Source organism: Mixophyes fleayi, chromosome 2, assembly GCF_038048845.1.
Source record: "Mixophyes fleayi isolate aMixFle1 chromosome 2, aMixFle1.hap1, whole genome shotgun sequence".
Lineage (NCBI taxonomy): Eukaryota > Metazoa > Chordata > Amphibia > Anura > Limnodynastidae > Mixophyes > Mixophyes fleayi.
The window spans coordinates 371,683,417-371,710,619 of NC_134403.1; the positions used below are offsets into that span (position 1 = coordinate 371,683,417).

General features: G+C 38.6%; 1 protein-coding gene across 4 annotated transcripts in view; it reads left to right on the forward strand.

The window, feature by feature from the left end:
* Positions 1-565: 565 nt before the first annotated feature.
* The window catches only part of ZBTB20 (zinc finger and BTB domain containing 20), a 656,370-nt gene continuing 629,732 nt past the window's right edge, over positions 566-27,203 (forward strand). For 2 of the 4 annotated variants that reach the window (XM_075197396.1, XM_075197393.1), the window contains exons 1-2: positions 566-769; positions 11,981-12,166. The gene's annotated coding sequence lies outside the window, so the exon portion shown is untranslated. The remainder of the gene's footprint in view (positions 770-11,980; positions 12,167-27,203) is intronic. The other 2 variants (XM_075197392.1, XM_075197397.1) reach the window with 2 other exon arrangements.

Consider the following 27,203-nt stretch of genomic DNA (forward strand, 5'->3'; position numbering starts at 1 on the left):
CTGGCCCAGGGCAGCACGTCACACCAACAACGCGCTGCGATTGGTCCTCTCAGCTGTCAGTTACTCACGCAGCAGCCAGGGGTCATTTAAGTTTACTGTCAGGAAATAAATAAATAAGTCGCCTGTAAATTAGAAATGCGTAGAGCATAATAATAATAAAAAAAAACCCAGTAGAGCGTCTGGGACACTCTAACCTGCTGACTGGCACAAGAAGGGAGGGATGATTATGATGGACGCGCTCAGCGACCAATAATCGGCGGGTGTAGCGGAGAAGCCCGTGGCTTCAGAGCCGGCTGGTGACGCAGCCAGGAGGCACGGGGCCGGACACGTGACGTCCCTCACCATGAACCATTAGCGGGTGTCCGCTGTCACATGAAAACTGAATGTGTCACTACCGACAATCCCAGAGTGACACTTTAATTCCCGCCCTTTATAGATGACTGGCGTCTTAACTGACCAATCAAAACGTCGCTAGACCGTAGCCGGCGGGTTAATGGCCAACGAAATTGAACATTACAGTGGAGTAGGCGGGGCCAAGAGACAGACAGTTCGTTTTGTTTTGGGGCGTAGCCAGGACACGCGTGCCGCTCATCGCTACTCCTTGATTGCCAGGGCTTTGGACCAATGGCAGCACGAGGTGGCGGGGCAACGACCAATGGTGGGAGACTGGTGTCTGGCAGTGGGCGGGGCAGCGGGTGACAGTTGACAGAGGCATGGAGGATTTAGTGAGCGGGACGGAGGAGGAGGACACTGCGATCCCTTAGCGCAGGTAATTACCTCACGGTAACCGGGGGTCGGCGCTCCCGGGGGTCCGTGCTGTGTGAGGGAGAGATCGGACTATGAGGAGAGGGGTGTGGAGCCGGCAGACCCCTCCTCTCTGTCCTTCCCATCCCCACTCAGCCCACTCCCCCCGTGTCCCTACATGACTCTGCTGCCCTCATCCCTGGGACTGGCAGCCGTGCCTGTGTAACATGGAGGCCGGCAGCTGGGGCTGTCCGCGGCACGCTGCCATCTATCCCCATTACTATTATACCAAACTCCATATTATGTTATTATTCTGATACCAACCTCAATATTACATATTATTATTATTATTATTATTATTATTATTATTATAATATCCCTTCTCTGTGTCCTCATAACTGTGTCATCTATCCCCATTACTATTATACCAAACTCCATATTATGTTATTATTCTGATACCAACCTCAATATTACATATTATTATTATAATATTCCTTCTCTGTGTCCTCATAACTGTGTCATCTATCTTCTGTTCTGATACCAACCTCCATATTATTATTATACCCCATCTCTGTGTCATAATAACTGTGCTGCCTATCCTCTATTCTAAATCTGTTACCAACCTCCATATTATATTATATATTATTATTATTATATCCCTCATAACTGTGCCATCTAACTTTTAATATGATACCAGCCTGCATACTATATATATTATTATTCCAACCTCCATATTATTATTATTGTACCACTTCTCCATGTATTCATAACTGTACCATCTTCCTCTGTTCTGATACCAGCCTCCATATTATATATTATTATTATTATTATACCACTCCCCCGTGACCTAATAACTTTGCCATATAACCTCTGTTCTGATACCAACTTCCATATTATATTATATTTTTTTTTTATTATTATTATTATTATTATTATTATTATGAGGGATATAATAATAACTGTGCCATTTATCCTCTAATGTAATACCAACCTCCATATTATATATTATACCACTTCTATGTGTCCTCATAACTGTGCCATCTATCCTCTAATGTGATACCAACCTCCATATTATTATTATACCACTTCTCCATGTCCTCATAACTGTGCCATCTTCCTCTGTTCTGATACCAACCTCCATATTATATATTATTATACCACTTTCCCGTGTCCTCATAACTTTGCCATCTATCCTCTATTCTAATTCTGATACTAACCTCCTTATTATATTATATATTATTATTATACCCCATCTCTGTGTCATAATTACTGTGCTGCCTATCCTCTATTCTAATTCTGTTACCAACCTCCATATCTAATATATAAATGTCTAGTGGTGTGTGTGTGTGTGTGTGTGTGGAAAAAATAAAACCAAGCTGCAGCGCCACCTGCTGGGCAGAGTTATACACTGACCTACTAAATTCTTAGTGTGTGTGGAAAAAAAATTCAGAAAGGGCTGAAATTTGGTATACTAAGATGTTTTTAATTTGTTAATTTAATTTGTTAATTGTTAAAAGTGTTTATAAAGATTTTAAAAAAATATATATATATTTCTTGAAGGAGAAGTGACAGTTGGGAGTGGTTGGTGGTTGAGGCCTGGGCTATGGCCCAAATGCATGACAAGAACCTTTTTAACACCTTAAGGAGCTTGATTTGACTAGAATGTATGAGTATCATGCACGGGTTAACTTGTTATATTATATATTATTATTATTATTATATCCCTCATAACTGTGCCATCTAACTTTTAATGTGATACCAGCCTGCATACTATATATATTATTATTATTCCAACCTCCATATTATTATTATTGTACCACTTCTCCATGTATTCATAACTGTACCATCTTCCTCTGTTCTGATACCAGCCTTCATATTATATATTATTATAATTATACCACTTCCCCGTGACCTAATAAGTTTGCCATCTAGCCTCTGTTCTGATACCAACCTCCATATTATATTATATTTTATTATTATTATTATTATTATGAGGGATATAATAATAACTGTGCCATTTATCCTCTAATGTAATACCAACCTCCATATTATTATTATAATACCACTTCTATGTGTCCTCATAACTGTGCCATCTATCCTCTAATGTGATACCAACCTCCATATTATTATTATACCACTTCTCCATGTCCTCATAACTGTGCCATCTTCCTCTGTTCTGATATCAACCTCCATATTATATATTATTATACCACTTCCCCGTGTCCTCATAACTTTGCCTTCTATCCTCTATTCTAAATCTGATACTAACCTCCTTATTATATTATATATTATTATTATACCACATTTCCATGTCATCATAACTGTGTCATCTATCCTCTATTCTGATACCATCCTTCATATAATATATTATTATTATTATTATTATTATTATTATTATTATGATACCAACCTCCATATTATATATTATTTTAATTTTTATACCACTTCTCTGTGTCCTCATAGCTCTGCCATCTATCCTCTATTCATCATCAATCTTTATTTATATAGGGCCATAAAATTCTGTAGCACTTTACAATTGGGGACAAATACAGTAATAAATAGTACTGGGTAAGAAGGCCCTGCTCGCAAGCTTACAAGCTATGGCACAATGGGAGTTGAAAACATGAAGTTAAGTCTGCATACTGCATTTCGGTCCAACCAGATTTAGTGAGGTATATGATCCAATCACACAGTAATGTTGGTCAGGGTTGTTGTCTTGTGTGGATTGTGTAACAGATGGTAATATGGTAACCTAGTGAGGTTAAGATGGCGGTTGAGGAATATTATAAGCTTGTCTGAAGAGGAAGGTTTTCAGAGAACACTTGAAGGTTTGTAGACCAGTGAAAAGTCTTATTGTGCGAGGGAGAGAATTCCACAAAGTGACTGCAGCCTGAAAAAAAGTCATGTAACCGAGCATGGGAGGATGTGATGAGAGTGGAAGAGAGACACAGATCTTGTGCAGAACGGAGGTGTTGAGTTGGGACATATTTTGAGACAAGTGAGGAGATGTATGTTGGTGCAGTTTTATTGATGGCCTTGTAGGTTAGTAGACGGTTTTTATATTGGATTTGGTAAAAAAAACAGGCAACCAATATAGAGACTGACAGAATGGTTCAGCAGATGAAGTACGATTTGCAAGGAAAAACAATCTATCTGCTGCATGCAAAATAGATTGTAGAGATTGTACTGGTCTTCCCCCTGTTTCGGGGGAAGACCAGTAAGGAGGGAATTGCAATAGTCAATGCAAGGGATGATGAGTGCATGAATAGTTTTTTCAGTGTCTTGTGTAAGATATGTGCGTATTCTGGAAATGTTTTTTAAATGTATGCAGCATGATTTAAGTATAGAGTCGATGTGGGGAACAAAGGATAGTTCAAGGTTCACACCTAGGCAGTGAGTTTGCGGGGTGGGATTTATGGTCATGTTGTTAACAGAAATATAAATATCAGGTAGGTAACTTCTGTTTGTGGGTGGGAATATTATTAACTCTGTTTTTGAAAGATTGAGATTGTGTTGGTGAGAGGACATCCAAGATATAATGGCAGAAAAATAGTCAGTAACTTGGAACAATACAGATAGTGAGAGATCAGAAGAGGATAGATAGATTTGTGTATCATCCGCATAGAGATGATACTGAAATCCAAAGGAGCTTATTAGTTTTCCTAGAGAAGTGGTGTAGATAGAGAATAGCAGAGGACCTAGGACTGAGCCTTGTGGTACTCCAACTAATTAAAGGAAGCGAAGCAGAGGTGGATCCAGAGAAATTAACCTCGACAGAGCGATTGGAACGGTCGGATGAGAACCAGGAAAGGACAATGTCCAAGAACTAGGGATTGTAGCATTTGTATGAGAAGAAAGTGGTCAACAGTGTCAATTGCAGCAGAGAGATCCAGGAGACTTAGAAGAGAGAAATGGCTTTTAGTTTTAGCAGTGATCAACCTTATTCAACATTAACAACCTTATTCAATGCAGTCTCTGTCAAGTGTTGAGGACAAAAGCCTGACTGAAGAGGATTCAATAGGTTTGTGGAAAGAAAGTATGTGAGGCAAGTGTAGGCAAATCTCTAGAAGCTTGGAGGGGCATGGGAGCTGAGAGATGGGGCGGTAATTTGAGAGTTTGGGTCAGAATTGTATTTTTTTAGAATAGGAGTCTTCACTGAGTGCCTGTATAATGACAGGAAAATACCAGTAGAGAGAGGAGAATTACAGATTTTATTTTGAGTTGGAATGAGCACAGGAGACGGATCTACCGATTTGTGAGGGTATGGGATCAAGAGGACAGGAGGTAGAGTAGGAAGATAAGAAGAGAGAAAATACTGAGTCATTAAGGAGAGCAAGACAAAAAAATTAGTAAATTTCATCCTGAACAAACCATGGTACAATGCAAGGGGTACATATTCATTTATTATTTTGCACATAGTTTAAAAACTGGATATTTTGTCATGTAGCACACAAATACTTAATAGCTTTATTTTTACACTGAAATTGAAAGTTGATCTAGGACATGCCCTACCCCAACTATAAATCTGCCCCCACATTTTAAATTTACCCCCCCTCCAATGCAGCATGGCTTTGCCAAGGTGCTTTTCATCTTAATTTGTGGGATCAAATGAAGAGATGGTGTCAGAGGGTGTTGGGAAGGAATTGAGCTGATTACTTGTTGAGGGAGATGATACCATCTGATCTTACCAATCTTGTCTTTGAAGTAGGAAGCAAGATCCTGGGCACTGATAGTAGTCGGAGGGTTTGGAGTGGGAGGATTGAGAAGAGATTTAAATATGTTAAAAATGTGTTTGGGGTTAGAAACCTGAGCATTATTATGATTCCAACCTCCATATTATATTATTATTATTATTATTATTATTATTATTATTATTATTATTATACAAGTACTACTTACCATATTATATATATAATTATACCACATTTCACTGTTCCATGTATCATTATTATTATACAGATACCACCTTTCTGTTACCAACCTCCATATTATATATTTATTACTATAATACAGGTACTATTCACCATATTATATTATATATATTATTATACCACATTTCACCATTCCGTGTATCATTATTATTATTATAATACAGACACCACTTCTCTGTTACCAACCTCCATTTTATATTATATATTATTATTATTATTATTATTATTATTATTATACCACATCTCCCTGTCCTCATCACTGTGCCATAATTATTATTTATTATTATTATTGTTTTATTACCAACCTTCATATTAAATATTATTATACTACATCTCCCTGTCACCAGCTGTACCCCCCTCCCTCACCACTGTACCCACTATCCTTATTATTATAATACAGATACCTCCATATTAGATTATAATTATGCCACATTTTACTGTTGCCAGCTGGGCTCTCCTCACCACTGTGCCATCCATTCTCATTATTATAATTGTTATAAAGATCCCACCTTTTTGTTATCAAGCTTTTTATATATTACTATAAATTATCTCTTTTTAACCATCTGGACTCTCCTCACTGTGCCATCTATACTGATTATTAATTTATTATTATACAAATACCGTATCACTTTCCCATCATGTTATCAACCTCAATATGATATATTATTTTATCACATCTTCATATCTTTCTTCCTGTTACATATTAATACTATTTTACTACACAAATACCATCTGCCTTTGTTGCCATGTTGTTACCGACTTCCATGTTATATTATTGCACCATATTGCCATATCTCTCTCAAGTGCATATTACACTTTATCAATATTATTGTGATTATAATACAGATTACACCCCCTTTTCCCATTCTTTTATCAGCCACAATATTATATTATATATTGCTATAAAATATCTTCATGTGCTCGTCCCATCTCTCGAGTCTCGTGCCCCTCTGGGCTTCTTAGGCTTGCTTACACTGTGTTTACTCTCTTCCTGTCCTCAAACAACCTTTTGGCCCCATCGTTGAGGCCTTCGTTCCGAGCACTCCGCAGAAACTGCACTGACTATGGTGGTCAAGAATTTGATGGTGCAATGGTTTGATCGCTTCTAAATCTAAAGGGCTTGCTTCTAATCCTTGTCATCTCTGCTGCATTTGTCATTGTTGACCACTCATTTCATATACAAATGCTACATTCAATTTCAGGACACTGTCTTATCCTGGTTCTCATCCTATCATATCGCATCTTCAGTGGTCGTCTCTCTGGATTCACATGCTCTCTCCTTTCCCTCAATTATGGCACCACAATGTCTTTCTGCCATTTCATCTTGGATGTCTTCTCATTACCTCAAACTCAATCATTCACAAATTGAGTTCTTAATCTTTCAACCAGCCAACAAAAGTTACCTACCTGATATCTCTGTTGTTGTTGACAGCATGGCAATAAACCCTACTCCTCGTACTCACTGTCTAAGTGTCCTCCTTGATTGAGAACTATATTTAGTTCCCCAAATCCAATGTGTCTCCAAAGCGTGTTACATATATCTATGAAGTATCTCCAGTACGCACACATCTCAAACAAGACACTGCAAAACAATATTGATGCGCTCCTAATCAGATCGGTTCTTCCCCCAACCAGACTTTCACCCCTACAATACATATATATATATACATATATACTGTTTTCATGTCACACTTTAGTGCATATAGCACATTTTGTTATTATTAATATTAATATCAGGCTCTCCAAGATGACCTTTTCCGTCTTGTACAAAATGCTCTACTCACTTTCTTTACTAATGCAGCTACCTGAGCTGAATTAATTTATGTAAAGGGATTTTTTTTCTGTTAAAACAACAATTAATTCAGTACAGGTAATGGTATAATAAATTGAGCAGGACGTCTAGGAGCAGAGCATTTTGTTCAAGGTGTAAAGGGTGATTTTGGAAGATCTGTCTGTCTCAAAGATAATACTGATATGAATTATCCTGATTTCGTGCTTTACATCACAAACATCTGCAAATTCAATAAGGATGTATAGATTTTTTCTATCCACCATACATACATACATACATACATACATACATACATACATACAGGTATAGGATTTCAAACCCACAGTCCCATTCTCCAGGAAGTTCTGAAAACCACAAAGGATAAGTCCACCATTGCTATTGCTCACTGATGTCCTATACACAGTCATGGTTACCAAGTTTCCTCCTACAGTACCTGCGAGGAGCATTGCTAAACAAAAATAATATTTAGAAAATATGACCATCCTTTTAGTTTACACTTCGTACCAGCATTGTTCATTTCCCTATTTCTACAAAGTAATATATAATCCGTATTAAAGTTTTTGCATACAGCATTAGTCCTTTCACATCTGGAATCATGATCTTAAAATATGTTCATTACATTTCAATTCAATAGTTTCACCTCTAATACTTTTATTGCTTTTCATGGAAATAGCATATATTACATTGTTATGCAATATGCCTAAAGCTGCTGGATAATATATTATTTTAACTCCATGTTTATACTGGCAATAAAATGTATTGCACTGATAACTAGAGATTTGAACATAATACTAATACAGTACAATTATTTTTGCACATTTGCAACTTGAAATGGTTTCCTTCATGAAAAAGGAAGGGAGGTGTTTCTAGAAATGACGAGTGACCAAAATGATTACACTTGAGATTAATCTAACACTTGTTGAAAGAAGTGAGTGCAGGAATATTCATCAGTACCAGTTCCAGCAGTCCCGCTTAACAGTCCTGCCACAGACTGAGCCTTGTGGTACATTTTTCTGTCATCTTTGGTGAAAAAGAAGGGTATTTTATAATTACACTTTAAATTAAAATTTGATTCCTGGGTTGACCAGTATTAAAGACATATTTGATAAATATAAACAATCTTAATACTATTTTAATATAACTTGTTAGCTAAAGATGTGCTTTATAACAGCAAAAATATTTAAATGGGCATTTTTTTGGGGTTTGTATATAGATTTAAAGCCAGTCTTTCATGTGTGTTTATTTAATTTTGCAGTACAGATCTGTTTGTATATGTGTATCACCATTATACAATAAAGTAACTCTTACATGGAAAGTTTGTTGGGGGATTAGTATTGGGGCATACCAGAGAATTTAAAACCTTTAACAACATCTCTTAATGTCATCATCATCATTTATTTATTTATATAGTGCCACTAATTCCGCAGCGCTGTACAGAGAACACACTTACATCAGTCTTAATATGTTTTTGTATGGAAGTAGAATTTTTAACCACACAAAGTCAATGTTTCTCAGGCGTGTTCTATACGTTAGATAGTTATGATACTTTCTTAATACTACATAGAGATTGCCTGCTCATTGTGAAATACTTTATCCTTTATTGGTTATATAGAACTCATTAATTTGCTCATTAGATACTTTATAATATCACTGAATACGTAAAACACTAATTATAAATTTTAGGTTGAAATAATGGTATCACACACACCCTGATGTTCCCTCACAGCCCCCTTCTCTTCCAGTCATTTGTGGTCTTATATGACAGCACAAACGTGCAATTGTGCAGCACTAAAGACATTCCCTCCAATGCTGCAAGCTTGGCATTTTTTAAACTCAAAGATTCTATTACATAAACACGAGTGACAGCAATCACAAATGAAACATTGGAAATGCAGATATCAAGCTGTGTCACATTCCATAGTAAAAGTGCTATTTTCAGTAAAACAAGATAGCAATGAAAAGAGGGGTAAATCAAGCTATGGAAGTTAAGGGGGTAAATGGTGTGGGGGGGATTAAACAAAGGATCTTAGAGAAGAGACGCTGGGGAGGGGGAGGGTCTGCACGCTTCAATAACTTAGCTATCTAGCAGCTGCCAAAATGTGTGAAGCTAGTTTCGCTGAGTGGCTATCAAGGTCTTGTGTAGGGTAGCAGAGGAGGAAGGATCATTCTTCCTCCTGATAGGGCATTGGAGAAGGTAGGAGAGAAGACCCATAACCCTGTCCCAGAAAGAGGAGATGACCGAATACGACTAACAGATATTCAAGAGGGCCTCGATGACCGCAACTCCTCCAACAAGCAGGAGAAGCAGATGGATACATCCTTGTGAGTCTATCGTGTGTAAGATTGAGCTAGAGGCCACCTTAAATCTGATGGTCTCCCAGCAGTCCTCCTCTGCGGGGGGCGCATGTCTCCTTCCCACTACTGCTCATGTGCATTCCCAGGAGTCAGCATATCTTCCAGGAGTAAACTATACAAGGAAGATAAACCTGTCTGCAGTGAGGAAGAAAGACAAAGGGTTTCAAATGGGGCGGTGAGGTGGGTTGCCCGGAAGGAGAGAGTGGAGGAAATGCCTAATCTGAAGATATTGATATAGAGGCAGGCGAAAGTCAGGTAGTCTAGAGCAAAAAATGTCATAAGGTGTGGGCTATCCCAGGTCAAGATGGCCTCCGGCATATCGGATATCCACTATGGTCCATGCCTTAAAGAAGGACCGGGACATACCTGGAGGAAAGTCGGGCTTATGCCACAGTGGCATGAAAGACTAAGGGTTGGTGATGGGGGGTGGATAGATGACACTTACAAGTCTCCCAGGTTTGAGCAGCAAACCCTAAGGTAGGCAAACGCTTAATCTGAGCCATCCTAGAAACGTGAGGCTATCCCCAAAGACCAGATAGGTCAGGCTTAGAGAGATGAGCAGCTACTAAGTTTGCCCACGAGTATGAAGCAGGAGGAGCAAAGAAGGACACCACTGAACTAAGATGGGCCGCCCAGTAGTCAGCCTTGAGATCAGGGATTTCCCTACCTTCCAGTTTGCTTGGCACTTTTTTGGAGGCCTTATTTAATCAGAGACTGCCCTGAGAAGAAGAAAGGGAGTGAACTCTACCATTAACATATAGAAGGGGGGGAGTATATACATTTTAAAAATTCAATTTTGACATGGTGATATTAGGGGTCATTTACAATCTGCAAAAAGTGTTGACCCGCAATACTTTACCTGTGCGAGTGCATCTCCAGGTGCATCCCCTCTTCCCAGTCTTTGGAAGCACCCCCGTAGAATTAATATTCTCCTAGTTTTGTATTCGGTAAGTACTTTGGAAAATGTGCATTCTGGAAGGGAAAACCCACAAGAAGTCTAACCTACTATAAGACCACCTCTTTCATTTGTATAAGTTTTATGTTTTATCCCAAAAATACTGCTCAGTTCAGTCTCATTTTTATTTTTCTTAAATTATTCCCAACTGTGAATGGACACTGGGATTGTCTTTATCGCATCTATCACTTTAACGTTTTTCTTGTATTTGTTGACCTATTCCTTGAAATATGCTTTTTCAAGCATTAAGAACTCAAGTTTTCTTGCAGGGATAAAAAGGTTGCGGGTCGTGCTGCAAAGCTGTTAATGCCCTTAGAAATGTCCCCTCTCCACCGCCTCTCTCATATACATAATCCAAACCTGCAAAATGAAATTGTGACACCCGGCTGGTACATACACACTTCAGCGGTCTTCATCATAAAGCTGCGAGCAATTTTTAATTTTTGCATAAATTAAACTTATTGACTTAAAAAGCCAAAATTGAGGGTCCAATGAGCAGTGTTTTAGAGCAAGATAAAGATAAGAAAATAATAACTTAAATGAATTAAGGGCGAGTCTCAAATGTGATGGTACCTTGAGCTGCCAATTTTACATTTGCAGGCAAGTGTGTGTCAGTGACTGGGAAATGAAGACATGCAGCTATGCATGTCCTGTGCTATAAATCATGGTCAAAGTGGAAACAGAAGTGGCGGGATGGATAATGTAACTTTACAGTCAAAGCAGTGGGAGAGGTGACAGTATGCACACCATCGTATACCCCCCTCTTCCACCACAGAGTGCCCCAACAAACACATTTTTCTTCTTCTTTTGCTTAAAAAATATATTCAAATGAAATTGTGTGGGTGCACCCCCTGGAATTGAATATGATACTTATTCACGAACGTTCTCCATAAAAAATGAGCGATGGTGAATCACTTAGTGCAGTTGGATCTCTATTATATTCGATATAATAATATATCTCAGCTGAGTTGGCCAGTTTTTGTCCACTGTCACAATGTCTCTTTATAGCCTGGTTATTGCCCACTCTAATGCTTAAGTTGTATTATCCCTTCATAATATATGGAGATGTCTTGTCTATCATGAATCAATACACAAATCATGTGTATTGATATGGTGTCATTGCTAAATGTGGTCAATTAGACTTGTGACTCCAAATATCCATTTCAGATACATTTTACAATTACTTTTTCTTTTATTGTTAAGCCTAAACTAGATCCATCCTCTATGGCTTGGGTTCTCAGAAAACATCTTCCAGACTTGGCTTATACATCAACCATCCACATTCTAAAAACCATCTTTGAGTCATTATCACCAAGTTCAAGTCATCATCTCTATGTGGAGCAATTACTCTGATTGTCTGCTGAATCCAGATCAGCCTGTATAATTCAGGTACTTATGATTTATGATTTTTTTTATTATTTCTGGAATTTACAAGTATAGTGCTTAAACAGGTGCTAAAACTTTAATGAGTGCAAGTTATAGAGTACCACAGAATATTTCCATATTTTCCCCTCATAGTTGCCTAATAAAAATAATAAACTATAAATATATAATTTTATCATTGAAGGAACTTACTTTGTATAAAGTTGATACAAAGTCTGCTTGTAGGATGTAGCTTTCATCATTGTTATTGTTTCCTAATCCCTTTACCACCTCCTAAAGCCCTATGGTCAACCCTATTGATGGTCTTCTCACGGCACAATGTGGAGATGTGACCTAATGGCATATAAGGGCTTGTCATTGAGGGTTGGTCTCAAACCTAAACACCGAAAATATGATAGAGAGCAGGCATGGGAGAGAGAGACACCCAAAACACTAAAGTTAATTAGATAAGGTGGTTGTCAGATTAAGCAGGTATAAGGGTTATTGAGAGCAAAGGGATCCTAATATGTATAATTCACAATTATGGGACAGGCAGCACGGTGGCCTAGTGGTTAGCACTTCTGCCTCACAGCACTGGGGTCATGAGTTCGATTCCCGACCATGGCCTTATCCTTGATAGAAGCCAATTCACCTACTAGTATCTTTTTTATAGTGTGGGAGGAAACCGGAGCACCTGGAGGAAACCCACGCAAACACTGGGAGAACATACAAACTCCACACAGATAAGGCCATGGTCGGGAATTGAACTCATGACCCAAGTGCTGTGAGGCAGAAGTGCTAACCACTTAGCCACCGTGCTGCCCCAATAACATCAATCATAATGAATAAACACAACATATAAACTTCAGCCCCCTCTAACTCATATAAACAAATGAGTTGGATTATCCGGAAGCACTGGCACATCCTACTCAGGAACGATATTTACCCCTGATAAATGTTATTTTAGAAAAGCTCCAATCTCAAACAGAAACTAGTATCTAATTATCTCCAAGTCACAACATCCAACAGCACAAACTGGTTAACACCGAATGCAAACAAAAATGTCTTCTCTCACTGCAATCAGTGTAAAAATTGTGAAACCATCAATCTAAGAAACACAAAACCTAATTTCAAAAACAACAAAAAGATTTTAAATAAAAATACCCCAGAATGACATGTAGCACAACAGGAGCCATATACACAACCACCTGACTAGTATAAAGACGTTCCTGAAAATGAAAAGTCAGGATCTCTGAACAAATTCAAAACAGCAACTCAGGAGTTAGAAATCCACAACTTTTCACATCGTTATTAAATATACTATAACAGTGACCCCTTCAGCCTTTATGGCACAGGCATTCCAACAGCGGAAATTACTTGGGAAGTGGTGACATCAACAAAACACTTAACCGTACATAATCAAAATGGATGTAACAATTAAAAACATTATTCCCAATGGGACTGGCAATAAATTTTGAATCAAGCACTTAGCACATATCCTCATCACCCTGTGTAACATTATGAAGGGAGAAAACCCAAAGGGCACCAAGAACATACTTCTATTTCTCTATCTCCAATAGGACGTAAGGACAATCATAACTGTTACATTAATAATCGCTATATACGCTATTCCACCACCTCACATTACATTTATAGAAAGTAAGAGGCCCCAATGGGGCAATAATAAATGATCTATAGTTATATAACAGGCATTATAACTATTTATTATTTTATCTATAGGTTCCAGTGGAGCATATAATAATCAGTAACAACCAATTGATAACTACCAAGCCACACAAATGATAGAGATGACGTAGAACATCATCACATTTGACCAGCCTTTTGTATAAAGTCATCTTTCACTACTGATCATACCACCACGTTTAGAATCATTCCCACAACAACAACTGATACACATCATTAATCTATAGAACATCGCACATAATTCACACATATAATTCTATGTTGGTCTTTTATCAATATCTCATCTCAATAGACACTTCCTGTATGTGGTATCTATTTTGCTTTTCACCATAGCACTAATTGATAAACACTACCAGCTTTAATTTAATTATTAATAATTTCCATTAATTTTGTACATACATTATTCATATATTCACCCATTTAGCTAAATCCACACATACACAATGTATAACCACTAATTCATGTAATTCATGATTTTATGTTTACTATGATCAAATTCTCCATTTATTTTGCACTTATTTTGCATATATTTAACGTTGATTTATTTTATCTTAAATACAACCCTACTTTACCATACAAAGTGCAATTCCCTGAAAAAGGCAATTAAGACGAAACATGTAGGGGCCACTCTAACTTATGGTACACACTGTTGGTCAAGCAGTAAGTACGCAAGAATATGATGGGGTGGACTACTGCATTCTGTAGTATAACCCAAAGCTGACAACCAACTCAACAGCCATCAGCCGGACTATGCTCACCACTATGTAAGTGTATTGTCACCACGTGTATTATTAAAGTCTCCATTGTCTCTATGGTAACCATCATGGGTGGCCCTCTCCAAGATACCACCAGTCAGAGATACACTTTACCAAGCGGGATTATCCCATGATCATCACACCTAAGGACTGTGGAATCAATCATACCTCAATATTTTAGTACAATTATTATCTTCCATTTTTTTATATTTCAATATATTTTTCTTAATTTATTATTTTTCTTATTATATTTCTACACAGCAAAAAGTTTTTCGATGGAAACTAGTCCACTGCATCAATCCCTATCATATCACTGCAATTATTATTAACATCATGCATCAATGCTATATATATATATATATATATATATATATATATATATATATATATATATCTATATATCTACTATATAAATGCCTAGTGGCGTGTGGAAAAAAACAAACCAAGCTGCAGCACCACCTGCTGGGCAGAGTTATACACTGACCTATATATTTCTTGAAGGAGAAGTGACAGTTGGGAGTGGTTGGTGGTTGCCGGGGGTGACAGTGGGGAGCTTTTAACACCTTAAGTAGCTTGAAGAAGGATGTGGCGATGAAGATGAAGGATGAGGTGATGGAGAAAAATGATGAGGTAGTGACATGTGGACAAAACCACGTTAAAAAAGGGCGCTTGCTTCGGGAAGTAACGTTCTTACCCTGAGGAGGCCTGGGCTAGGCCCAAATGCATGACAAGAACCTTTTTAACACCTTAAGTAGCTTGATTTGGCTGGAATGCATGAGTATCATGCACGGGTTAACTTGTATATATATATATATATATATATTATACCTGATCAATACATTTCAGTCTACCATATCAGCAATAAGAGAACAAAAAACCTCTTACAGACACTAAACCTCAGCAGCTGGGTCATTCCATGGTAACATTTGGTCACGGATTCAAAAATTTTAATATCGGTTTCCAAATTTTTTGTAAAAAACATATCAGTCCTGATTCATTAAGGAAAGCAAGTCAAAAAAAATGAGTAAGTTTTGTCCAGGAAAAAACAATGCAAGGGGTGCAAATTAGTTTATTATTTTGCCCATTGTCTATTTTATCATGTAGCACACAAATACTTGGTAGCTTTATGTTTATACTGAAATTTAAAGTTGATCTAGGTAGGACATGCCCTACCCCAACTATAAATCTGTCCCCGCATTTTAACATTTACATCCCCCTCCAATGCAACATGGTTTTGCCAAGGTGCAAAGTTACTCCTTTTGTTTGCTTTCCTTTCCTTAATGAATCAGGTCCAATGTCTTTATTCCTTGATATTTTAAGATCGTCCATAACATTTTTTTTTAGTCATTTTTGTTTATAGTAGAAAGTGAAAACTTCTGATCTTGCGCTATATTGCAGTTAGATATCGGTAGGAGATGACCTGCGCTCAGAGCTACAGCTGGGGCTTGAAATAGTGTAGAGAGGGCGGCAGTAAAATTGGGGAGGTGTCCTAACTCCGAAAAAGTACACAGTAAAGGAAATTACATGAGCAGAACAACCCATGTATGGAGTGAAGTAGTGTAGAGCTTAAAGATCAAAACTAAAAAAAATATTTTGAGAAGTTTAGGGTGCTTGTTACTTTCTTAAGTTTGGCGCAGTGACTTTACCCATAAATTGAATTCTTATCATAACTTGGAGACAGCAATGTTTACCGGAACATTATATTATAAGTGAAAAAAAAAATTCTCTTTACCTCTGAAATGAGAAAAAGTCAAAACCTGATAATTGCTTTGTTTACTAATATATTATTATTATTCTTTATATTGCGCCACCATATTGCGCTGTACAGAGAATATATAATTGTTCATTTCAGTGCTTTACTGCTGTCTGATATACATAATTTTCCAGACACACAATCGCAGTTATATAAGCTGCCCATCACAAAACCTGGTCACACATATCATTTTATTATCCCTTGGATTTCCATGTCCCCTTATACCTCCCTCCCTAGCTGCTCCTGACACCCACCTTATCTATTTACATGTCTTCAAGAGCTGGACACCCCCTTTTACTGGTCTCCTGTGAGGCATTTTCATCTTCTCCCATTTGCTCTAGAGGAGCGCTGATTTCAACATTACCTAACAAAACACTAAAGGGCGATGTGCGCACCTTACGGGTACTACGGTACCCAACATCATCCTCATCAGTTATTTATATAGCGCCACTAATTCTGCAGCGCTGTACAGAGAACGCACTCACATAAGTCCCTGCCTCATTGGGGCACACAGACTAAATTCCCCATATACACACTGAGAGAGACTAAGGTCAATTTTTAACAGCAACCAATTAACCAACCAGTATTTTTTTGGAGTGTGGGAGGAAACTGGAGCACCCAGAGGAAACCCACGCAAACACGGGGAGAACATACAAACTCCACACAGATAAGGCCATGGTCGGGAATTGAACTCATGACCCCAGTGATGTGAGCCAGAAGTTCTAACCACTGAGCCACCGTGCTGCCTTAACATCAATGAAGTGCGATAGCAAAATCTGCGATGATACATCACCACGGAGTGACCCTGCGACCGTTCTAGAGGCACATTGCTAGGATTTGAATTGGCCCCTAAGAAACTATGTATTGAAGCTAGTATGAAGGACAGACAGTTCTACTTCTGTCCCTATATTTGCCTGCTTTGCCCACCATAGGGCCTAGAGGAGGAGTCGTGGTAGAACCAGGGTGTGGTAATTAGATTAATGTTTACCGTGCAGCGCGTTTTGCTTCTGTGTCCCCTCTTCCATGCACCACAATCCTTTGTAACCTAAACGAAATATTTAAATATAACATATAGTGCCTCTCTGCTCCAGAAATGGAGCACTGTGTACATACATAAGTTTACTTACATAAGTTCACCTGAAGTAACCGCTATAAAGCAAAGCAAATACATAAGGTTAGAATGTCTTTAAGTGAAGGTCATAAAGCAGTGTATTATTTCATTGGTAAATGTACTTGTAAATAAATACAATCTGTGATTTCCTGTACACCTTGAGACGGTGCTGTGAGCTATAAGCAGTTAAGGTGAATAGATATATTATATGGTAAACATGGGGCATGTATGTTACAGTGGAATCTTTGTGGACTGCACACAATCCCTATCGCTCCGGCATTACTAGGCTCTGTGTTTACAAGGTGGTACGTGTTTCAAAACCTTGGGCTTTAGTAACCAGATCCGCCATGTAAATCCGGTTGCACATGAAATGCACATGCTACATGACTTGCCTGCATAGTAAAAGCTGCAATCCTGAACGGCAGCCTGAACATTCTTACAGCAGTCACAAAAACACATTTGGCTATTTAAGGATAAATTCACTCGAAACTGAAAACTCCGCCTTTAGTGACGACATGGTCCCAAGAGCTTACTTACCTGGGATCTGGCGTCATCTGTGCATCCTTCACTGCTCCTCACGCTGCTGCTGGCTGGATGGGAAGATGTTGCGGGACCCTGGGTAAGTAAACATTAGGGACTGGGTTGTACTGATGACTTTTAGTTTTGTGTAGAATTATCCTTTAAGAAATCAGGCGCAGAAGTACCTGGGAAAGAAAGCAATGAGGCGTTTGTAAACTGTACTAGAAAGTTAGGATCTGATTAGCTGCCCAATTACCTGTGCACCTGTTTTATGTATCTACCACATTGTGTTCTATTTGAGATAGTGGAAGAACAACATTAGTGTAAAGGAACAATGAACAAGTGATTTTACATAGAGTATTATTTAACTGAACATATATTTCTGTTACTGATATAGTCACATTAGTATAATGTGCCATAAATTTCCCCATATTTTACTGAATGACATCCCCAATATGAAGACAATCACTTTGGGCCTGATTCATTAAGGGACGCATACTGAGCGCAATGTGCGTAAATCGGGTATATGCACGTCCAAATTCAACAAGGAGGAGATGTGAAGTTACGTGTGGTGATGAATACAGGTCTAGGTCCGCTCTGCTCTAACAGACACTGCAGGATATGTCCAATACATATGTGGGATATGAACTCACAAAACCCCCCCAAAAACTATGCATTTAACATCACCTGTTAATAATATAGTAATTTATGACAAAACATTAAAAATAATTAAAAGTGGACTTTTTTATTTTTAATGAAATACATTTATTAAGTTGTTGCATAAAATATTTGTTTTTCAGTTGCTTCTGATTGCAAACACATGTTATAGCATGCATACACAGCCGTCACCACTAATAATTGGCACGTAGACTAGACCTGTAGCTGGAGCAAGAGATACGACTGAAAAACAAAGACCTGAGAGATGCCCAGTGCTTAAATCGGACGCCGCTGTGTGCGCTCAAGCTTGGCACGTCCTTACTGTACAGTAACTACGGGCATCCGCCTCTTCCCCACCCTGTTCCATCACTGAAATCATGGGCTGTAGTAAGTGTCCTTTGCACTCAGAGTTGAACGTTGCTGCGTTCTGATGCGTATGGTCTGTTGAGTTTTTGGCTTAAGTAAAATTGCTGTATTAAATACGGCCGTCGCAATTTCCAAAAATCGCTGATTTGACGAATCCACTGCTTAATACATTTACCCCCGGGATTTTTCTTTTACAGGTATGTACATGAAGTCTCTACAAAAAGTTTGTATACTAGGATATTTGTTCATTCATTGGGCGGCTAGAAGCCCAAGTGCAGAATATACAGTCATCTACCCTGGGGCAAAGAGAAATAGATGGTGGGGTAGAAGAGGGGCAATTTAATAAACACATTAAAGGGAGCAGAAAGAAGGTTTGGGACACCTAGTGGTAAATGTATCAAGCTGAGAGTTTTCTGGCGGTTTTGAAAAACCAATCAGATTCTAGCTATCATTTATTAAGTACATTCTACAAAATGACAGCTAGAGTCTAATTGGTTGCTATAAGCAACATCTCCACTTTTCATACCCGCCGGAAAACTCTCAACTTGATACATTCACCCCCTGAAGTATTGGTCATTTATTTGGGTGGGAAATGATTTGGGAAACAGAAAGTCCCTTGATCTGATTTTAGGTATAAAAAAGGTTATTGAACAGCTGAGGGGTCAAGGACTGAATAGTTTGGTCAGAGATAATACCCAGCACCAAGTGTCGTGACCCAGTGGGTGGCCCAGTAAGTCAGTATAAAGTCACTTGCATGGAATTTAATTCACGTGCTTTCAATAGTTCGCGTTTTAATGCCATTTTAAATATAAACTCGTTGGATATTTCAGGTGTATTATTTAGCTTGATAATTCTTTAGTTACAATAAACTGTCATATTGGGGGGTGTTTAATGGGAGGGAAACAATCGCAGAGCATTTTTTGCAGGAACTTTATGTCTTTCTCTGTTTGCATTAGCAATAAACAGACTGTCACCTTGTAGGCAGCGATACTTATTTTGAAATCTATTTTGGGATGGAAGGTTAGGACATAATCCAAGTCCTAGATGAATTTATGACCCATGCAGCCATTCGCATCTTCAAAAAGAAAATGTGAATACTACAATTGCAGCGGGATTGTGTCTACACATTACACCACTTATTACAAGGAAATGTTTATCGGGGAAGAGGAAAATGTTCCCATTGGCTTTTAGATTATTTCTGGTCTTTCCGCAGCTCATGCTATAGTACCCCGGCTTACCCTCACCCCGTACAAGGGTCTTACTAGGTAAAATACTTCATTAAAACTGAATGGCGGTTTACTTTCTGAGGAGAAGTGTGCTTAATATTTCAACATATTGAACACCAAACCACTGTTAAGCTTTAAGTAATGCTTTTACTTAGCTGACATTTAACCCCCGGTGGGACGCACGTTTTGAATTCTGTTCACAGAAACCCACTCTGTATGGCACACGGCTCTCTCTAGCTTGCTGCGGAAGGGTTAAAGTCTTTTGACGTCTGTGTGTGTGCGCTTCAGAAAATCCTCTCAGATAAGTGAATCTTTGTTAATGTATGTATTTCCTCTGGTAATTCAGGTCAGCGTTTTCAAGTCCTCATGTAACCTTTTAAGTGCGTTACGTACATACAGCAATGCACTTCACTTCACAAGCATGTGGAGATCTCACATATATTACTTCTGACGCTTCCCTGTCAATTGCTGCTGTGCTTGTGTTTATATTGGAGCTGCCCCTTAAACAGTCAAGATGATTGTTTAAAAGCTATAGAGACAGGAGGATTGTTTTGCAGCGATCTGCATGGGATATAACCATTAACCAGATAGATTTCTGTTATAAAATTAGAAGTCAGGTTTTTTTTCATGTAATATTATCGTAACGAAAACTACCCATATAATGCACCTGTATTTTGACCCAACAACAGGCTCGGCTGCAGCCACCTCATGCCTTAGATTGTGGGGTTCTGATTTGTTCACAGGTAACAGGGATGGGGAATCTCATCTTAAAAGGTTATTACAGGTCATGTTATGAAGACATTTATATATTATTCTATACATTTCATGTGGATTTATGTCTTGTCACATAGAATCCACATATAACGTACTTCTCACCATGATACCCTGCATCCTGTTCAATGGAGATAGGTGCCCTACAGTGATATGTACTATGTCCTACCGCCACGTCTCCTTCGGCTTTAATTGTATCAAATTCCATTCACATATATACAGTAGTGGAAGTGGGGGGTATACAGGGTATGTTATACCGTCACTTCTCCTACTGCCTTCATTGTAACACTATCACGTTCCAGTCACTTACAATATATATATATATATATACAGTGGTGGAAGTGGGGTGTATGCGGGGGGGTGTCATACTGCCACTTCTCCTTCAGCTTTAATTGTAACACTATCACATTCCAGTCACTTATATTGCCATTACAGTTTCCATAACACCACTTCTAAATTTCCACTGGGCACACCCTGAAGAAATAGTAATATGCAGGTCTCCATACATGTGCCAGAGGTGTCGGAGCTTTCAGTGTGTACCTGTAATGGTGATTTTTAGGTGTTTTCCTATTGCTAGAAGATTGTCCCAAGCAAAACATTTGACTGGCTCCCATATCTGACTTTAGCAAGATCATCCTTTCTATATTAAATTTCCATAATTTAATTTGTTTTGCTGGGATTACCATGCCTTCAAAATATTTGTCAAAACATTCTGTGTATGTTTCATACATCAAGCCTCGTCTGACTCACAAGCACGCAGCTCTTAAACCCAAATGAGATTTCCAATGCTCTGACTGAGTTTAGAGAGCTGGTAAATTATACACATCTGCTGTTATTTGTTTGTGATGTCGAAGACCAGTAAAATAAACAAACAGTCTTAATCTATTTTTCATCACAATGTACAAATCCAGAGAATGGCAGAGCTGTGATTAAATAACTGCTTGTGAGGTAGGCAGACATTGTATCAGTCAGCGCCTTAGTGGCCACCACCAGATTATTGCTGGGTGATGTGCGTTGTCTATATATATATATATATATATATATATATATATATATATATATTATACCTGCCATCCCCCTTTGCTTAGGTTGCATCACCTGCAGCCATATTTCTTTCACCAGCTTCAGTAGTAGATGAAGACTTGGTGCAGACTGGCACAATGAAGCTAAGTATATATTATCGTGTTTTTAAGTGGACGTCTCTAGCAAAACGCATTCTTTTTTTGCAGCAGCAGCAGGTAAACCCCTTTTAATGATATCTTTATGGTTAATAAAGAAAACTTGGATTAAATTAAAACCCAGATTAACAGACAAACCCATCTTTCCTATCCTCTGTGCGCTGGTGAGGTTATCAGCCGACCCTTAGTAGTTGGGAAGTATTTATGGCCATTTTCATTTGTAATCCAATCTGCTTTATAGATTTGGGGCAGAATTGTAAGATACTGAGAGTCTGTAAGTACCGTACACGTACTGTAACAGCCGCGGATGCATACAGTCACAAAGCAGCAGTTTCGGCGGGGCCTCTGCGGGCCATCGGATCAAGATATTCAGCTCTTCATGGTGGATAAAACAAGTACTTATAGCTAAGAAAGTTAAGCAAGATTTTTGCAATTTTATTTTATACGGCACTGAGGACATCTGTGTCTGACCTTTCATTTTACATTGGACAAAATGTATATGTCAGCTCCCACACGTTACTAACTGCAAGGACAGGTGTAGTACGCCTCTAATAAGAATATGCCCCATATGTTTGCTGAGTATTCAAAGAACATTAATGTGAAAATAAGTCCCACTTCAGTTAGTGAATCTTCCCCTTAAAGCTGCAAGTACTCAACAAGTAATTACTCGGCTACTATTACTCTTGTAGCATGCGCCAGAAGTAAAATGTCAATGATCCCTCTGTGCAAAACACGCGTCTACTCCATACTTCACTGGGTACACTTTCACTCCACCCAAATCCTACCTTCAGCCTGTGCGTTCATAAATATAGCCATCCTTTTCCAAAAACCCGTGCGCCTGGTGGAAATCTAGAAGCACTTGGCAAATAGAGGTGAACCGTGAAGCAGAGGTGCTTTTGCCCTGTGGTGCGTCCTTTTTTGCTTCATAAATGACGTTCACTGTATTTTTCTGCAGTATCTGTATATATTGTGACAAAGTCACTGGATTAGTGTATGACGGCAGGTATATATAACCTAGGTTCCAGACCTACTTGTTTAAAACCCCGGGAAAATGTTATTGTCTGGGAGCTGCTGAAGGGCTAAAGGCCTCTTGAAAAGCCAGAAAAGGGTCCTGGGCTTTACAGATGGAGAGTGAGGGCGGGTTCCATCTACTAGACCCATTAACCGGGTCTTTCAGGTTACCAGTGATCCTGCTTGGAATCAGGAGTTGTATCTAAGTGGTGCTAGTAAAAGGCTGCATCTGTCACTGCCTGGGGACAGGGGCTGCAGAGTCTCTGTGAGAGAAAGCCTGATATCTGTCTGTAAGTTACTGTGCTAAAACATCTTTTCGTTTTTGTATTGGGTTATTAGTCAGGAGTGAGCAGTGTTTAGTTAGAGCTGGACAGCAAGGTGTTTATTTTAGAGTTGTATTTTGTTTTCTTATTGATTAAAACTGTCTGAGGCCAGTTGCACGAAACTTGTGGACTTGTGTGAAATCTCTTGGCTGTTATAAACACCATCTACCCCAGGATACGGTACTGGTCCACCGCGCCCAGTCACAATATGTATAAACTCCTGTAAATAATATGTGTCGTTGAGTTTTGATGTTGTTGTTTAGCTCTGATGTCATCACTTTGGTATTTAATAAACGTGAATATTAGAAGGTATAATATCCATACTAATAATCCAAAATTTATAGTACTATCCATCAGGATGAATGGCTGTAGAAGTGCTATGCGCTGTTGTATAACAGCTTAAAGGACAATAAAAATGAGCAATATTATCTTCAACAATATTTTATTGTCACTATTCTTTATTTATAAAGCACTTACATATTTCACAGCACTTTACATTGAGGGGATCCTAATACAAATACAGAGGATAAGGATGTCCCTGCCCGAATAAGTTTACAATTTACAAGGTGCGGGGAAGAATGGACACACAAGGTGGTGGCATAACATAGTAGTTAGTGTGGAGAGCACGTGGCTAATGCATTGTTAATATTAAAGCCGATATTGTAGAAATCTTACGCCAGTCCGCTGCTGGCAACCATGACTGTCCTTCATAAATTATCCTAATTGGACCACCTACCTTTCCTGGTTCTGGAGAAGGCTTTAGCTTTTGTGCTGCTTGGGAACTCTTGAGGTTGACAGCCAGCTCGGGGTAGCTGTGTGCCTGATATTTTCCTATGGCATCATGCTCACAGATGGACACAGAGCCAGGACACTTCTTCCCCATGTCCACATAAGTTGCGGCGGCCGCTGCCACCGGGGAGGCCGAAGAGATCACAAGTGGAGGAACAGAGGCGACAACAACAGCAACGAGTTGAACTCTCTCCAGCAGCTGAACTAAGATGATATTCCAGTAGACCTTGGTGTGGTGACACCTCAGTACCAACTTCACAAATTGTTAACTGCTGTATATTTGTGAGAAGATGATTACGTGGGAGGTGGGGCACAGACCTGACGTGCAGTCATCTCTAACTGCCGGCCTGATGCCACACATATTTCCCAGTCCTTTATATTTTTCCTGGGTCTCCCTTAAAGTTCCTTATCCTGGGCACTTCTCTTGATGGCCTTGTTGACAGGCCTGGTATAAATACAAATATGTTCGCTGGAGTACCAGATTCTTTGCAAAAAGACAATTCAAGTGTAGCCATTTTCATAGTTTTTAGCTTAATATGAAGTATTCTTTAACCAGAGAAAAAAGAAAGTGTATGTACCATTGATGCACAGTACATGTATAGACTTTGAAATGTAAATACATAGGATAATATTGATATGTCTACAGATAATACATTAAATGAACTATCTTGCTGCAAATGTGCATTAAAATACCAGCAACAACAAAGACTTGCAAATCAATCTCAGCTCTCTATACAAAGATATCCAAAAGGATTTGGAGGAGTGGAATAGATGCTCGCTGTCTTCGATCGGACAGACATTTATATATCTCCAGCAAATTCCGTAGTGCTTTATAAATGGGAACAAACACAGTAATAAAACAATACTGGGTAATACAGACAGCCAGAGAGGTAAGAGGTTGCAGGCATAATGAATATTCTTAACCAGGATTTTGTACTTGTTACATACACATTCAGTTCCAGTGAATGGGGGGAATTCAATTGCCCCCGAAGTACCGCTGTGTTATAGATATTACCGTTATTACGATAATATTAACTCGGCTTTCTCCTGCAAGCTAAAAGCCGGCATTAGAACTACCGTAATAACGCACACTATTACTGTAATAACGGTAATAATTGAATGTAATAATTTAATTCCCCCCAATGTCTCACCTATTGCAAACCTAAAATCCATTTATATGACATTAAAAGTACCCCTCTATAAAATGATCAATATTAACTCGCCTCTCTGTCAGTGGCTGCTTGGCAGTGCCAAATCTCCTTAAATATTACCATACAATTCATTTGAGCCTCCTTACCCCTTGGCATCTACCCCCTAGTAGCAAACACTGGGCGGACATCGAAACCTCTACTGGCAGATATTGAAATAAGAAATCCTTCCTGTATCTTTAGACCTGTGCGATATACAGTATGTGTAACTCTATTTTTAGTCATGAACTCAGATATGACCTGAGAGGTTCCCAATCCATTCTGTCCCCAACTTCCCCCCTGCTCAATCTTTGGGCTCATTTGCATTCTGGTGGGGGAAATAATCTCCCTCACATCTCCCACTTCCTCACATGGAACAAGTTGTCAGACATTGAACATTTCCAAGAGCTGACAATGAGCGTCTCCAGTCTCTCCAAACCCCCCATTTCCATGTCTCCCTCACACCACCTCAGGGTTCTCACCCAGGACAATAGATGAGCGTTTATGTATAAATAGAGGTACCCTAAAAGGTTCTGTCTGTTTTCTATCTGCAGATTACTTATCCCATCCCCAGAGTATTAGGAAAATAGATCTAGAAATGGGAGGATGACCTAGGAGAAGAGATCTCCTTTGAGAATTAGTGCAAAATTTGGATGGCAGTCAGTTCTTTAAATATATTTTCTTGTTTATATACAAAAATCAAAATTTGAATTACAAAAAAAACACAGAAAACAGCAGGTGCTGGGTGGGACAAAATCAGAAAAACTGTAATATCCCAGACACATAAATATGTTAAAACGACATTCTATTTCTTTCTCTCACTCTTCTGGACTATAGTTCCCCTTTATCAGACTGTTATATATTTGTAAAGCAGAAGTGTAGATCAGCTCTGTAGTAATTGCCAATCACCACTGTATACCGGGTTTACCTTCTTCAGTCCCTATCCATCATCATACAAATGGTAAACAACATATGTGTGAAATGCGCTATTCTATAAAACAAAGTTCAGTTTGTATTTTTGGGCTTTGATTGTTCTCCGGAAAAGTACATTTTGTCCCTTGGTTGTCTGTAGCTACGGCCAGATTGCTTCGTCCAGACGGAAACGAAACATCTTTCTCTTTGTATTTGTGCCATGATATTAATGCATAGTTTTGAAGTTTTGGAAAACTTCCATCCATCTAAGAAAATTCAATGACAGATATTAAAACACAAACCTTGTTCTGTGGCAGTTAATGGGTCATTGGAATAACACATTTCGGCATATTTGACATTTTAGCAAAAGCAAATGTATTTCCATCTGTCTTAGGGAAAACAGCAGAATACATTGATCATTCTCTTCTATCACATATTGGGAGAGAAGATTTTTTTAAAAAAAAAGTTTCCAAAGACGAGCAGTCTTAAAGAGCCTCACCCGTACCTTCCCAGGCAACAGATGGCATTGCAGATGGAACACCAAGTTGGAAAGCTAACAGATATTTATTTGGCTTTGTGTGGACATCTGTAATTGATATTGTATGTAACACTGAATGGATATACACTTTAATACATATTCAATTGTAAGTTTGGCTTTTTATATACTCTGGCAGTGTCCTACCGTTCAACTGAATCCTAGCATTGCTTGTAAAACAGATATACATTATTTTAAAGGATAATATATTCTGCTTTGTTTGGAAGCCGGCACGTCCATCTGCTGTACACCAATTGTGCCTACTTC